Below are 16495 nucleotides of genomic sequence, written 5' to 3'. Positions count from 1 at the left end.
GAAAAAAAGAATCCAAAAATCTGAAGATAGTGTAAGAAGCCTCTGGGACAACTTCAAGCAAACCAACATCAGAATTATGGGGAGCCAGAAGAAGAGAGAGAGCAAGATACTGAAAACCTATTTGAAGAAATAATGACTGAAAATTTCCCCCACCTGGTGAAAGAAATAGACTTAAAATTCCAGGAAGTGCACAGAACCCCAAACAAAAGGTATCCAAAGAGGACCACACCAAGACACATCATAATTAAAATGCCAAGGGCAAAAGACAAAGAGAGAATCTTAAAAGCAGCAAGAGAAAAACAGTTAATTACCTACAAGGGAGCACCCATACGATTGTCAGCTGATTTCTCAACAGAAACTATGCAGGCCAGACAGGAGTGGCAAGAAATATTCAAAGTGATGAATAGCAAGAACCTACAACCAAGATTACTCTACCCAGCAAAGTTATTCAGAATTGAAGGTCAGATAAAGAGCTTCACAGATAAGAAAAAGCTAAAGGAGTTCATCACCACCAAACCAGTATTATATGAAATGCTGAAAGATATTCTTTAAGAAGAGGAAGAAGAAAAAAGTAAAGATAAAAATTATGAACAACAAATACATATCTATCAACAAGTGAACCTAAAAATCAAGTGAATTAAAAATCTGAGGAACAGAATAAACGTGATATATAATAGAATCAGGGGCATAGAAAGGGAGTGGACTGATAATTCTCAGGGGAAAAGGCTATGGGGGTGCAGGAAGAGACTGGACAAAAATTGTTCACCTATGGATGAGGACAGTGTGGGGGAGGTAAGGGCAGAAGGTGGGGTGGGAACCGGGTGGAGGGGAGCTATGGGGGAAAAAGGAGAAACAATTGTAATAATCTGAATAATAAAGATTTATTAAATTAAAAAAAAGACAATTTTATTCACATAAATGCAAAATAAAACATGGAAGACCCTCCTTCCCTCCTCTCCCCCCTGTAGCTTCCATCTACGGCCAACACCATGGTACTGATAAGGTGAGCAAAGTCTGTATTGTTTGATCGATACTCTTGCTCTCTATTTAAAAATCAGTCAATCGATTTATGTTTAAGTTTCGGACCCCAGGGTGACTGCACTGGGGGGAAAGAGAGGAGTGTCAATGAGGGTGAAATGGGTGCAGGGGGTCCAAAGGTACCAACTGCCAGTTATGAAATAAGTACGTCTTGGGGTATAATGTACAGCCTGGGAAGTAAAGTTAATAATACTGTTTTGTATATTTGAAAGTTGCTCAGAGAGTACATCTTAACATTTCTTACCACAAGAAAAAAAATGCAACTCTGTGTGGTAATGGATGTTAACAAGACTGATTGAGGTGATCATTTTGCAAAGCAAAACAAAAATACCCAAACTACCCAGTGTGAAATGAGAGGGCCAACAGGAGCTTCTAAAGTAAACATTGGTCTCTGCTCTATTGTAGAATCTATGTATTTACTATGTTTATTACTCATCTCCACCTGGTAGAATGTAACTTCATCAGGATAAAGATCTTTGTTTTGTTACCACCAGCCTCTTGAACCGTTGAGTTTGTGGTCAGTATCTGTGGAATATCTATTGAATAAATGAATGCTCCTCCATTTATATTTATAAAAATACATTTATATCTCACTGAGAATGTGCCAGACACTGTTCCATCCTTAAACGTGTACTAGCTTGTTGATAATCCTCTGATGAAGGAACTAGTATTCTTACTCTTATTTTGTAGATGTGGAAACTGAGGCAAAAGAGGAGGGTGGAAAAACTTATTAGTACCTAAAGGACACCTAGCCGGTAAGTGTTGAAACAGTGATTCTAACCCAGGCAGTCTGCCTCCTGCGTCCACCTCTTTGTTCTAAGTTCATTTTCTTTCCCAGGAACTTGGGTCCAACGTGTCTGATCAGCATTAAGGGTGGCTGTGCACTGGGGTGAAATGAACTGGCCATGTCCTTACTGACTCTTCCTACCCAGGAGGTTGCCCTTCAGGTTTATTTCAGCCCAACTGAATTATTAGCATCTCTCGGTGTTGGCTTTTATGAGTCAGGCGTGCATATTAGCTTTTCATCTTGTAGGGAAGATAAAACACAAAAGCAAGCAAATTTGTGTGACTTGTAGAAAGCGGAGTCACCCTGAGAAAGGGACAGAGAGAATGTTACGGAAATTCAGAGGATGGTGCTGTTGTTTCCATAGTTTGGGTTGATAGACATGGGAAAATGAGATGGAAAGGGGATCGGGGCAGAGGGAACAGCATAAGCAAAGATGTGCAGGGCCAGCTAAGAAGACCTCCTTTTAGTTGCTGTCAGGGTCCCTCACAGCCAGACTTCTTTCTCTCCTGGGCTGACAGAATTCCCTTCGAGTCTCAGTATGTCTTAGGTCTGTCTTTTCAGCAATTCAAGGACGCAGTCTAACGTATTGGTTAGGAGGCCCTTAGCTGCTGCCACCACAGGCACCTGGCATTTGATGGGAGTGCCGTAATCTGAGATGCTCTCTTCTTAGGGAGTCTTTTTTGTGTGAGAAGCAAGTTATATAGCATTTTGAAAAAAATCATGCTCTGGTGTAGACTTGCATAAATGAATGTATTGTTTTTTTTTTTTTAAAGAAACCATGAAAACTTTCATTACCTAAACTCTAATTAAACTTGTTCCTTGTAGAAAACACAGGATATTAGCTTATTTTGTACTTGGCTCAACTTTTTTGTTTTCATATATTGAGTGATCTTCTACATAGCTCCCAGTTAAACTCAGTGGAAACACTTCAGAAATGTTTTCAATCCAACAAACATTTTATTGAGCACCTACTATGTGCCGGCATGGTTCATTGTTTAAGAGTAGAGGACCTTAAGATCCAAACTGCCTGGGTCCGTTCCTAGCTCTGCCACTTACTAGGTGTGGACCAGTTAACCATCTTCTGCCTCAGTTTCCTTATGTGTGAAATAGGTATTACGATAGTATCTACCTCATAAGGTTTTTATGAAAATTAAATGAGATAGTGCAAATATAGCATTTAGAACAGTGTCTACATACAGTAACTACTCAATACAGGTCAGCCCTTAATATGTACTAGACCCTGACCAGGAGCTCGGATGGAGCTGCAATGGACAATGTCCTGAAATCTCAGAGCTGCTGTCCAGTGGGGAACCCAGAGAGCAGACACATACTCAACAATAAGAGTGATGCACAGTGTAAAAGGGGCGGGCAAAGGAATTATTCATTACTAGAGGCCCGGTGCACAGATTCATGCACCGGTGGGGTCCCTCGGCCTGGCCTGCGGGGATCAGGCTGAAATCGGCCCGATGCATGGATTCGTCCAGGGCATGTCCGGCCCGTCTTGCCCTGTCCCAATCGGCCGGATCCCAGCAGCAAGCTAACCTACCGGTCGGAGCGTCTGCCCCCTGGTGGTCAGTGCGCATCATAGCGACTGGTCAAACGGTCGGACACTTAGCATATTAGGCTTTTGTTATATAGGATAGGCCTCTGTAGATACTCTTATTTTCTTACATTATTAACATAAACTGATTCACTTAGCATCATAGATCCTCAGGGTTGAAAGAAGCTTTCAAAAGTCTCTCGTCCATTTCAGTGACCCAGGTAAAAGCTTCCTTCAAAGGACACCATGGCCATGCCTGCCTCCTTCTCCTGCTCCATCCCTGCACCAGCAGCTTCACTGTAAAAGGGAATGAGTGTGTCTCCCATGCGTGGAGGGACCCGGGGCGGCCTGCAGGAGTAAAGGGGCCTGGCCCCGAGGGTGTTACTCAACATTGCCCCTCCCTCTCAGGGTATCTATGAAATCCGCTTGCCCCAGCCGCCCTTGGGTGTTGGCCCTTTTCTTGCCTAGCCTGGCTTCCCCGACGCAGCTCAGCTCAGAGATGTCAACTGACAGTCCTGGGTTCACGTCCACATAGCTTGGAGGGAGAGAGCAACCCTCACCTCCAGGTTAGAACATCCTTGGGAGGACTCTGATTGGCTGCTGGGTGCAGGGGGATGTGGTCCTCGGACTGGGCCTCCTGAGGCTGTGCACCCACCCTTCTTCCTGGGAGATGGCAGATAAGGATAAGGTGAAAGGTTGGGTATGAGAGGATGTCCCCCACCTCACACAGAAAACAATGTGATAACCCAAAGAAGGGCGAGAAAGAATGGTGATCAGCAAAAACCAGCGCGACCACAGTGTACTATGGCTTTGCAGTTAGGAGTCTTCAAGTTTGCTTCCCTGTGGTGACTGAGATGATGTGTTATTATCGCCATATCCAGGGAATGACATAATTGATACAACCTACATGTATAATAAAGGCCTTTTATTGACCTACACTTAATAAAAGGATCAATATGTACACTGAGTGGCCAGATTGTTATGATCTCTGAATGCATAATAATCTGGCCACTCAGTGTATATCCTATATAATAAAATACTAATATGCAAATTGTCCCCTCAACCAGGAGTTCGACCAGCAGGCAGGCCGGCTGGCCAACCGCCCATGTCCCCTCCTCCTGGCCAGGTTGGCTGGACCCCACCCATGCATGAATTCATTCACCGGGCCCCTCTAAAAAAATAATAATTAAAAAAAAAAAATATATATATATATGTATGTGTATATATATATATATATGTATGTATATATATATACATACATACACACACACACTGAGTGCCAGATTATTATGTGTTCAGAGATCATAATAATCTGGCCACTCAGTGTATATTTCAAGTCACAAGTAAGTATAAGGCACTGTGCTAATATGGACCCCATAATAGGTAGAATGGTTCATATTCTTTGGGAATTATTAGGGAGATTAAACATGTAGTACAGCAATGCCACGGACTATGGGACTTTGTGGGAAACATGAGAAGAAAGGTACCAAGTCCGCTGGAAGTTCGGTGGGAGAAGTGAGTACATAATTCCTATTAGAGGCCCATTGTGGAATTTCCTTTGGTTACTAGAAAGAGATGTGGCCTCGGTGGCTTAAACATCTCTGGAGGCTCATCTCATGTAGACAGCATGGCAGCTCCAACAAAGTCATTGGGAGTCAGGCTTCTTGCTTTTTCCTCCTATATCCTTAGCACCGGTTTCCAGCCTCAATATCACCTGATGGCTGCTAGAGTTCCAGCAATCTCAACCGCATTCCAGGAATGGAAGGGAGGAAGAGGGGGAGGGGGTAAAAGGGACTCTTTCAGCGCAGTCAGCTCCTTGTAAGCAGTTTTTGCATTTGTCTTATATAACACTTTGCTTTCATTTTCTTGATGAGAACTTGGTTATGTGCCTATACCTAACTATAGGGGAGGATATAAAATGCAGTCTTTTAGCCATCTATAATAATAAAAGCATATTATGCAAATCGACCGAACGGATGAATGGCAGAATGACCGTCCAGACAACCGCGCTACAACACGCACTGCCGCCAGGCCCGCCATCGCCCCATGATCGCCCCACAGAGGGAGGTCCAAGCCACCAGCCGGTGGAGTGATTGATCGGGGGGCTCTGTGGAACCAGGGAACCCAGGGTGTTTGGCGGTGGATGCGGGCAGCGCCAGGCCAAGGTGGTTGCATGTGGGACCAGGGCTGTGAAGCTGGGGCTGTGAAGAAGCCGGGGCTGGGAAGCCAGCAGCCGGGGGAAGGAAGGCATACCATTGCACGAATTTCGTGCATCTGGCCTCTAGTATTGAATAAAATCTGTTTTGTTTTGTTACCAAAGAAGAAGGGAAGAATGATGATCTGGGGTCAATTGGCAATGTCTGCCAATCCCACACATCTTCTAGAATATTGGGCTTTTACTGCCATTACCCATGTAAGAGAACTTATTAAGCATTTTCTGTCTGTGCATGCTGACATAGACGCAGTGGAGGTGGAGAGCAAAACTGTTTCCTCTAGTGGCTTATGGTTGGGTCAGGAGGAGGGAAGAAACACGGGAGTGCAGTTTCTACAAGCCAAGCTCTTTGCTGGATCCATAAAACAACAAGGGAGTCTGAGAGCATAGATACACTTTCATATTGCCTCTCCTACAAGCCATAGGAGAGGCTGAGTTGCTTTCTGGCCTCTGTGGTAGAGGAAATCAAACCACAGGTGGGTCAGAATGTGGGTATTTTGTGAGGCTCCGCAAACTTTTCTGAAAAGGGTCAGAGTAAATATTTTAGGCTTCGTGGGCCATATGGTCTCTGTCTACCATTGCAGCATGAAAGGAACCACAGACAATAAATACATAAATGCACGACTGTGACCTCAATAAAACTTTATTTATTAAAATAGGCAGTGGGCTGGATTTGGCCCATGGGCCATGATTACCAACCCTGGTTTAGTGATTCAAACTACAATATCTTCTGTTGGGCCCAGATATTTCAGCCAAAATGTGATCATCACAACTTGGGGTGCAGACATCCCTGAAAGATGAGAGTGGAGAATGGATCGCGTAAGATGATCTGGTGATCCAGGGTTGACGCCGCGGCTGATGACCTTGTAGGGTGGCGCATCCCTCCTGCGTTACTCACTGTGTGTCCCTCCCCCAACCACAGGGCTGGTCACAGAGATGACCGACAGCCACCCCACCTGGGGAAGAGAGGATGGTAAATGCTGTAACTAAAAGTCTGAGGTTTGAGTGGGCCGATAGGATTTATTGAGTGCCTTAACTATGTTTTCATATTCTCGAGCTCTTTGGTACCGAGAGAATAAACTAACAGCAGATGTTTGGGATGGGGGTTAGAGAAAGCGCCTCTAATTTTCCTAGCCTCCCAAACTTTCACTTTTGTACTTGGCTTCACCTTTGCTAGAGTAGAACCAGCATTGAGACAGTATGTGTAATATAATCTCACATCAAACCTTCGTGTTTATCATTAAAAATATGGCAACATCATTGCGGTTATACACAGTTACCAAGGAAACCAGTTTATCATAATTAGCTATTTATTCCGTCGTCTTTCTCTCTCTCTCTCCCTTCCACCTGAGCTTTCTTCGGGCTGAAAGGTGTGATAAGCTGTTATCAGCCTAGGCTCAGTGGCTAATGAGGGTCCTAATATTGACTCATGGAATTACACTGTTCTTTCCCATAACTGTGCTGTAGTGCATTGTCTGTACTTAATTACAAACAGACACGGCGATGGAACAATTGGTTTATTCTATGTGTTTTAAATAGTCATAATAGCTGTCCCCAGAGCAGTGGTATATCAAAACCCAACAGATGGAAGATAAAAACTTTGGAAGATAAAAACTATAAAAGACCTGTGGCTCTTTTCTTGCATTAGGAAATGGTTTTAAAAGGAATTGCTTCCTGGATGGGGCTTCCCAGTCCTGCAGGACCTTTCTTATGTTTGTTGTTCATTACAGTAGAGGTTTGTGGGTTGGGTCAGGAGGAGGGAAGAAACACGGGAGTGCAGTTTCTACTCCACGCTGCTGTCCTAGAGCAGGGGTTGGCAAACGTGTTCTGTACAGGACCATGCAGTAAACATTTTAGGTTTTGCAGGTCTCCTGCCTTTTAGCAGGAAAACAGCCATGGACAATAGGTAATGCATAGGCGAGGCTGTGTTCCAATAAAACTTTATTTACATAAACAGGCTGGGGGCCATATTTGGCTCACTGATGGTAGTTTGCGGACACTGGTCTAGAGCCTCAGTCCCTAATGCAGGGAATGAACTTCCAGTTGGATCTCTTAGCGTGAGAACAACACCTGGGTGAGCCACCAGGAGCCAATGTGCTCCTACTCAGCTGTCCTCTGGCACGCCTCTTCCTGCTTGTCAATCTCTCATTGAGAGGGGCGGTTTCTCATAGCGACCTCCTCCCCCCCGACAGAGGGGTCGACTAGGGATCAGTAATCTGGGGTGCGTCCTGACTTAGACACTTAATTGGATGACATCTTCTCATCTGTAATCCATTCTACCTGCCCTAAAGAGCTGTAAGGGTCAACAGAAACAATGAGTGGTCAACTCCAAACCGAATAGCCATATCAGGGGTGACTGTTAAGACTTTGCTTTAAAGCAGATGTCACAGATATGATGGGAATGACCCTCCAGGTTTTATTCCAACTGTCATTTTTGAGCCTTGAGCCCACCCTGCACTGCACTTCTGGGAAACTGTCCAGCCCGAGTTTTAATCCCCCTAGCAGCTGAGTTCAAGACCTTCCAAGATAGCCTGCTCCATTTAGAGATACGCCTGGTTGTCAGAAATGTCTTGCTGATATTGAGCACGAATCTGTCTTTCTAGATCTTCTACCCCTTGATTCTGGTACTATGCCTTAGCATTTTCCAGAATAAGATTCACCTCTTTTACTGGACAGCTTTTTGAACATTTGAAGATAGAGGTCATGGTCTCCAAATTAAACATTATGTCAAATGAAAACTATATGACATGGTTTTGAAGCTTTTCACCCTTCAGGTTACTCTCCTTTGCACAAGTTCCATTCCTCAATGATCCTCCTGATTGGTATACCCACAATTTGACATAACATTCCATGCATGTTCTGACTGGTACAAAATAGAGTAGCATTATCATCTCCTTTGTTCTAGATTTAATGTTTCTGTTAATATGGCCTAAAATCACATGCGACCACATAACAATGTTGGATTTTGAGTTGAAGTTGACTAAAACCTTTGTGTATTTTCCACATATTTATGAACTCATGGCTACCCCGTCCTGACTAGTACAGAGTAAGGTTTGCCTGGATTTCCAATAACTTTTTTTGGGGGGCTGGATTTGGCTCTTTTAAACACAAGGTCAGAGTCCTTTGAATTGTGACTATATTTTTCAATTTGGGTAGTGTGTTTAAATGAATATGCTGACTGGGATGTCAACCCTGTCTTCACACAGCCTACTAGGGTTCTGCTACAGTCAGAGATACGGCCTCTGAATGAGTATTCTTCAGTTTTTACAGGTCTGTGAAACCATAAGGAGCTTATTCTAGAATGCAAATAGAAACACTGCATCAAGGAAGTCTCAGCTGAATGAAACACCATGCTTAGTGACAGAGTTGATTTGCAGTTTGCAGATAGGCGGTCGTCTTTAGACCACACTTTGACTAATGTGGCTCTAAGTGACACTCTTGGATCTTGATTGGAACCCTAGAAGCTGGTTTAAGGAGGGTTGATGAGAAGAAAAAACATCTTCAGAAAGAATAAAAAGGATCACGATGATTAGATGAAAATTATCCTTGAGATGCAGTCTAAGTTAGGGTCCTAATGGAAAACCTCTTCAGCCTGGATTTCAGTGATTATTCCATGCACATTTGTTGATTTCTCAATCTGTGAGAGGCATTGTGCTAAGCACTGGGGGTTCCAAAATTTAAATAAGATGTGGGCTGAGCCGTGGTAGGGTAGCCTTCAATGCAAACAAATAACAAATGGTGGCATAAGCTGCTGGTGGCCCCCTCCAGTATTCTCTCCTTTCATCTTAGTGAGATAATTTTTTAGAATCCTGATTTTTTTATTTATTCATCGCAGCAATGTCCTCAGGTAAAAGACCACATTCCCATCATCCCTTGCAGTTATACTTGTGATCATGTGATTTCCAGCTATGATGGATCATAAGGGGACCTTAATGATGGGAATTTCCTGCCATAGGGATATTGGAGCAGAAAGACAGAAGGGATGGGTCTCTGATGACTTCGGGGAGCTCCCAGCCCTACCTCACTGTGGACTTCTTTTACAAGAGAGAATAAATCGTCGTGTGTTCCAGCTTTTGCTACATGCAGCTGAACCTCATCCTTAGTGGTAGAGAGTTAGACCCTCGGAAGGTGGTTGAAACAGCATTCAGAGTGCACTATTGACTGAGCGGAGGAGGTGGGAAGACAAATATTTGGAGCTCAGATTTCTGCAAACTGGAAAGCCAGAGTCTAGTTATGCATTGGTAGAGCATTTGATTGCATTGCTCCTGCTCTAACCCAGAAAACAAATCACACGTTGACCGAAGCTCTAGCTGTAGGGGAAATGGCAGGAAAAATCCAGAGTGCTGGTTTGCTGTCTCCTTGCCACTTCCAGCAAAGCCCTGCGAAGGAGAGCTGGCCAAGCAGGCAGAGGGCCGATCCGGAAAGACACGCCACTTCGCTTAGGAGGTGCGCTCTGCCCAGAGGCCTGCAGTCTAAGTTGATTGAGAATCAACTATAATATGAAACTTGGCTGGCTCTTTAGAGTGGCTACCAAACCAGCACCTTCGCAGGATATAAGGCTGCTGCCGCCACAGTGAAGACGAGATGAAGGGTGCTGTCTTCCATGGTGTGCACTGCCTGCGTCTGAACTTATTTCTGTTAGAGACCGAACTCATGTCTGTAAGCTTCTGAGATTTTGCCTTCTCTGTTTATTTAGTGGAACTTAATCTTATTGATACTCCCATAGTCTGGGGGCCGAATATGGGCGTTTCCTCTGGTCGTGCTGAGGACTTGGTACATTATTATCCTCTGGGCAGGGCCAGTCCTAACAAGACCATGGTTTAGAGAGGTAAGGAGCGGGCAAACACTAAGATGCTGTAGGCTGGAGGGTATGGGCAAGGCCTGCTATTTCATGTCTTCCTGCACCTCGGCTTGTAGGGCTCCTGGCATCGACCTAATATTACACTTTTGTTCCTTTCATTCTGAAGGCATTTCCAATGTTGAAAGTCTCTTCTTAATGACTTTCAAAAACTCAGAGTAGGTATGGACACAAGAATGCCACAGCCCCTGGCAGTTGCCAAAGACCTTGGCCGAGCTCCGGGAGGGAGGCAAAGATGCTGGGAGCGAGAAGGGAATGGAGAGGGTGTCACAGGGAAATGTGGCCATGCTCACCGTTCTGCTCAAGGCCAGTGCTGCCTGCGATGGGGGCACTGGGACCTGGTTTTCGGTGAAACCCATTCTCTAGTCTAGGCTGAACCTGCGCTGCACCCGGGAAGTGGAATTGGATCCACGTAGACAGCCGATCTGGACCTTGTGGGCCTGGATTATTTGTTTGGCTGTCTCCACTGATCAAATTGACGTGATTTTTGCCAAATCTCTTCTCAGGTGTGCTCCCCGAGGCAGCTGGTGCGGCCAGCAGGAGGGGTGGGCCTCCAAGGACAAGCCAGATTAGAGACTTAGCACATGCTTGCTACCTGATCGGCCCAGGGAGCCAGCCATTTAATCAGAGCTCAGAAGGGAGGGCCCGGGTGGGGGAAGTGGGGATAGATGGGCCTCAGCTCTGCTGGCTTCAAGAAGATCTAACAGTGATGCAGCTTGCACTGCCCCAGGCAACCCTCCAGACCAGCAGATAACAGGTGCCTGATTGCTTGTAGGAGCCGCCCAGTTCTCTCCTTCTCACTGAGGTGTGCGTGTTGAGGGTACCACACAGTCTTATCTCAAAGCAGTTGTTGTGTGGGGAGGTGAGTTTCTTAAACTCCAGGGCCAAGAAAAGCTTAAAGGAGGCTGTGAAACAGACAGGGAACGAAATCCTTCTCTTATCCCTTCTCGGGATGTTTGGGATCCCCAGCACCCGCACGCTCTGAACCTCAGCGGTTTCTCTGATTACTTTGCGTGCCTCGTCTCCTCAACCAGGATATGTTTTCTTTCTTTTTAAAAAAAAATATATTTTATTGATTTTTTACTGAGAGGAAGGGAGAGGGAAAGAGAGTTAGAAATATCAATGAGAGAGAAACGTTGATCCGCAAGGTACATGCCCTTGACCGGAATCGAACCTGGGACCTTTCAGTCTGCAGACCGACGCTCTATCCACTGAGCCAAACGGGTTAGGGCGGGATACGTTTTCTTTAAGAGCACGGTTCTTTATTGGTTTCCTTAGCACCCAGTAGAGTGTCCAGCATATGATCAGTGCTCAGAGAGCTGTTGGTCTTCACATAATGCCATAAGATTTACTGAGCGCTTATGATGTGCTTGTGCACTTTGGGGAGAACAAAGATGGCCAAGGTTAATTTATGAGGAGCCCCCTGGTTTCAGGGGGTGACAGTGCAGTGATCATTTGGGGTATAGAATGCATTGGACGCCAACACACTCTCACTGAGCCGGAGCCCTGTGAGGGCTGAGGAAACAAGGGCGGTGTTATTAGCCCCATTCAATAGAGGACAAAACTGAGGTTCGGGGAGATAAATGACGTGCTCAAGATTATGCACTAGCAAGAGCCAGAGCTGGATTGAAGCTCAGGTTTGCTGACTCCCCTTGCATCTGTAGACTGGCCCCCTTTTAATGGATTGCAGCTTAGTCTTGGGGGATGGGGGCAGGGGCATTGGGTGCCTGGGTGAGGCAGAGATCTCGAACTTGTGCCCTGTAGCTCCAGGCAGCCTGCAGATGGGTTTGTTAGCTTCAGGCAACATTGTTCTTTTAAATCAAACCAATATTTAAAAATCAGGATATTTCAGATAAAGATTCAGATCTCTGGGTTCGCTTTTAAAAATGAGAATCCTGACATAATACTCCTGCATAACCACAGTTTGCTAGTGCCCAGCGGTGGCTGCTTGCCCTGAAGTGGGACACGGCTTTCCATTAGCTGTGGCATATTCCCCCTCTCCCCCCTGGTCCCCTCTCCCTCCCGCCTGACCTCTTCAGGCCTTTGAATTTGGGAGCCTGGGGTTGAGGGATCAGAATGCCAAACCCACCCGTAACTCTTATCCCTGAACACTCGTAGCATATTCCAGTAGAAAGAGCACTGGACCAGGAGTCAGAGATCTTGGGCCGTTGTCCCCTCTGTGATCATTTTCCTCTTCCTCATTGCAGAATGAACACCAGCTCTGGTCTGCGTAGCCCCCTGCATTTCTGTGTAATGCTGACAGGCAGCGGAGGGAAAGCTGTTCACAAACTGTGGACCAAGAATAAAGGACAAGCAGGTGGTTGTGATGAATGAATAGTTGGGATTTGTGAAGGTGGATGCTGCAGAGACAAGGGGGTGTCTGCCTGCACCCCCACAACCCCTGGGCCAAGGCCTCCAGCCTGCCTTCAAGTTGGGTACCGGGAAGCGGATGTCGACAAGTGTAGGCACAGTTTCTGATCCAATGACCCAAATGTTGCATCAAACCCACTGAGAAACCACCGGCCAGATGGGCAGGTGGGTGCAGGAAGCTCCCAGGGGCCTTTGCCCACAGAATCCTTGGTCCCCAGGCCCGTGCACATGGGCCAGCCCCGAGGGCCCGGCCTGGCAAGGGGGAGCAGCTGGGTGTCTGCCCGTCCATGTCCATTGCAGCTCTGTCCCCTTTCGCCCTCAGACCACTCCCGTTGGACTCCCTCTCTCGGGAACTTCTGCTTTGTCATTTAAAATAGTTTGGGAACTTCAGATGTAGCTGGGTGTCAGAGCAGTTTATTTGGTCTGTAGGCGTTTTTGTTTTTAAAATTCATGGCATGTTCCTTGCAACATGTTTTATTATATTTTCACCACCTGTTCTACCTTGGGGGTGGTTTTAAAATCTGGGACTATCTATCTATCTGTCCTTTTTTACGTTTCCTTATTTGCCATTTGTATGTGTCTTACACACACACACACACACACACACACACACACACACACAATGTGAATTTAAATATGGGTATGGAATATATTATCTCTCCTCCTTTGTGGCTCGATTAGCTTTAAACTCTGGTTGTAATGTTGAAGGTGTATGTTTTACCAGGCTAATTATGGAGTTTTAAATGATACATTTGTAAAACAAATAAATACTTGGAAAACCCTTTGCCAGTGTGAAGTGCTATTTCTCCGAACATTGAGAGCAAAAAATATATCACAATATTTAATCCTCTAAGGAAAAAAGCCTTTGAAAGCTTTACAAGTTCTTCCCGCTGAAGTGGGAATGGGAAGTAATGTGCCTGTTTTTACAGATGGGAGTTAAATGCCTGTAAGAGTAGCTGGAGGACCAGTAGTGAAGTTGGGGAGTGGAGGAGTATCCATCCTCAAACTTACAACATCCATGTAATTATTTGCAGTATTTCTCAATGCCAACAGGACAAGGGACCAAGGTATATTTGTAGTACTATATCCCATTTCCTTTCTCTAAAAATACAAGTCCCGTACGTTCAGTTTTAATGATGGTCTCATTTGAGCCCCTGGATCCCGCTGTGCCTGAAACCTGGACTTTTTAAGTTATGTGAGCCAAGAAATTATCTTTGGGCTTGTTCTACTTGAAACTAAAGAGAAAAAAATCTAAAAATAAAAAAAAAACAACCTATGCAAATCAATTAAACTCTGAACATATTATGACATTAAAATGTAAGATGGTCATTATTCCTCCCTCCCTTTTTAAAAATATTAGATTAAAAAAAACCAACACCCATATATCTATGTGGAATATCCTATTGCTTATAAAACCAGGTCCACAGATATATAAGACTCAAATGAAATCAAGCTTCTTTTAGGAGAAATAAAAAAGGTGGTGTACTGTATTTTCCATAATATCATTGGAAAATATTTACTAGGGTCCCTGACATGGTGCCCTTTTGCTGAGATTTTTCCAGAAGGATTTTGTTTGCGGCATTGAGATAGTGACTCTCTTTTTGTTGCCATGGAAACAAAAGCTCCCCATGGGCAGTCAGGAGCCTCCAAATCCTCTGTGGGCCCACTCTTCCTGTTGCACTGGGACGTGATCTGTAGACCCACATGACTGGTCAGATGGGGAATAAGTAGAGCAATGTGCACAAATTCCATAATTTATGCAAGTGGAATTTGCAGAGTAATGTCCTGGAACTAATACGAGGCTAGGATCTGGTAATGGATAACAACATGGACTTTGGTGTCATAGAAACCTAACTTAAGCGAGTTATTTGACCTCTTTACGCATCAATTTCTTTACCTATAAATGGAATACTATGATTGATAGTATATGCTCAATAATTGGCAGCTATTCCTATTATTTCCTGAAAGTCTGACCAAATGAATCTGGGATCCACTGCATGCTAAAATCCTATCTTGAGATTCATAATGTTCATTAGCATATTAAAGACTTAGAGGAGTCCACCAATAAAGCAAACTGATTGCTTTTATTTATCCAAGTGTTTTTAAACCGAACTAAGGCATAAAATACTTCTCTTCTGTTTTCCTGCAGAACCGGGATCCCATGGAACACACTTCGAGAAACCCCAGGGGTGAGTAACCTATAATAATTGGGGGGGATTCATTAGGCGACCACTAGGGGGTGTGCCAGCCAAGTTTTCTGATTCTCAGTCAGAAAAGAGGGTTTGCTTTGGGCTTCCAAAGAAGAGAGCTTTTGAAGGCTCTGCTGGGGAGGAAGGAGAGACCAAAATGGCAATGGTTTACGGAAGCAAGGGGAGAGAAGCCGTCATACCATGTGGAAAGATGGCAGAAGTTCCCTGCCCTTCCTTTCTGTTAAGACGTGCAAATGGCTGGCCTTTGGAAAATGGACCAATAGAGACCCCAGAGTGGCTGAAATGGGAGGCGTGACTTGGAGGCCAGGCCAAGGCAGGGGTGAGGACAGTGAAGGCTGCCCCCAGCAGAGCAACCGAGGCCTCCAGGAGGGGGGCGTGTCATTTTCCAGGATATTGGATTCTATGTCTAACAGGAAGATTTTTTATATGTAGATATACACACATATGTAATCCATAGATCTTATATATACACTGAGTGGCTAGATTATTATGATCTCTGAATGCATAATAATCTGGCCACTCAATGTATTTGTATCTCAAATGGGTACCAAAAGTATTCTACACTTTTGCTGGAGATCAACCACTTATGTGCCCCGAGCTTTCTATCAGCCAGTGCAAAGGGGGAAACTGACCAGGTGCACGATTTATAGTATCTTTGATATCAAATAAAGGAGGTACTCGAGAAGTACACTGAGTGGCCAGATTATTATGCGTTCAGAGATCATAATAATCTGGCCACTCAGTGTATATGTAATATAAAGATTAGACATAGCGTATATGTTTAGTACATATATATTTTCTGTTAACTATACGTTTTTCCTTAACCCTGTGCAAAGTATGAGCTTCTGTGTAGGTGAATTAGAGTGGCGGATTTGAGCTGGACACTGATGATAATAATGTTCCTAGTGGAAAATCTGGGAAGTTCTGAAGAGCCATCAGACACCCCTCCCCATAGCATTTGGAGGTATGTGGGTGGATGTCTAAGTAATTGGGTACCTGAGGAGCACATGTTGGTTAGGATTCTTCTGGTTACAAATGACAGAGATCCAATCCCCATGGCTTGGGTGAAAAAGGAGGCTTTATTAGGAAGATTGTAGCCTCTCCAGGCCTCAGGAGCAATGAGACCCGCAGGGACTCACCTGCTGTCAGGACATCCTCTTCCTCTTGTTTCCTCCTCGGTGCGTCGGCCCCTCCAGCTTTTCTCTCTGGGGGTCTGTTGCCGGGGTCTCTGGCCCACAGGGCAGGACAAGTGGGCCCACATCTGCAGCTCCTGGGCACACTGTCCTGTTGTTTCTGCTGCTGGAGGTACCGAGTCCCTCAGTTCCAGATCCAGAATTACTGGGGAAGGAGAGGCTTGTCCTGGCTGGGTCAGGTGTCCACCTGGACCAGTCAGCTGTGGCCAGGAGCCAGCCATCCTGTGCTCATTGGTTCTTCTGTGCAAGTGTGTGTGTGTGTGTGTGTGTGTGTGTGTGTGTGTGAA

At 45.0% G+C, this 16495-nt stretch overlaps 1 protein-coding gene across 2 annotated transcripts in view; it reads left to right on the top strand.

Annotated features, from left to right (window-relative positions):
• RPS6KC1 (ribosomal protein S6 kinase C1) overlaps nucleotides 1-16495 on the top strand; it is a 503192-nt gene that overhangs the window by 201366 nt on the left and 285331 nt on the right. For both annotated transcript variants that reach the window (XR_013812996.1, XR_013812997.1), the window contains one exon: nucleotides 14955-14994. The gene's annotated coding sequence lies outside the window, so the exon portion shown is untranslated. The remainder of the gene's footprint in view (nucleotides 1-14954; nucleotides 14995-16495) is intronic.

Source organism: Cnephaeus nilssonii, assembly GCF_951640355.1.
Source record: "Cnephaeus nilssonii genome assembly, chromosome: 21".
Lineage (NCBI taxonomy): Eukaryota > Metazoa > Chordata > Mammalia > Chiroptera > Vespertilionidae > Cnephaeus > Cnephaeus nilssonii.
This window is presented reverse-complemented; position numbering and strand designations above follow the sequence as displayed.